The sequence below is a fragment of the Alligator sinensis genome, unplaced genomic scaffold, assembly GCF_000455745.1.
Source record: "Alligator sinensis unplaced genomic scaffold, ASM45574v1 scaffold215_1, whole genome shotgun sequence".
In the NCBI taxonomy this organism is placed as follows: Eukaryota; Metazoa; Chordata; order Crocodylia; family Alligatoridae; genus Alligator; species Alligator sinensis.
The window spans coordinates 505,937-506,177 of record NW_005842259.1 but is presented as its reverse complement, the minus strand read 5'-3'; the positions used below and the strand labels follow the sequence as shown (position 1 = coordinate 506,177).

The 241-nt window shown below is 39.8% G+C and overlaps 1 protein-coding gene across 1 annotated transcript in view; it reads right to left on the bottom strand.

Moving 5' to 3' along the window:
- DESI1 (desumoylating isopeptidase 1) overlaps positions 1-241 on the bottom strand; it is a 14,682-nt gene that overhangs the window by 11,951 nt on the left and 2,490 nt on the right. The window lies entirely within an intron of this gene.

The following is a 241-nucleotide window of genomic DNA, read 5'->3' as shown; positions in this document are numbered from 1 at the left end:
GATGCAGGATACCCTAACCTAGTTCTATCCCGTGCGTCTTTAAAGGTGCAAGGAGTTCCACTGAAATCAATGGAACCAATTGTAGGTTTATATACTTCACTGAATGGGAACATGCAGAACTGTTTTTGTTTGCTGCTTTATTTAAAATTCCCCCTGTTAACTCCAAGCAGTTGTTAAGTCAATCTAAACAATGTGAAAACAAGACAAAAGGCCAACGCTCTTGGATATGGACAACAATCCC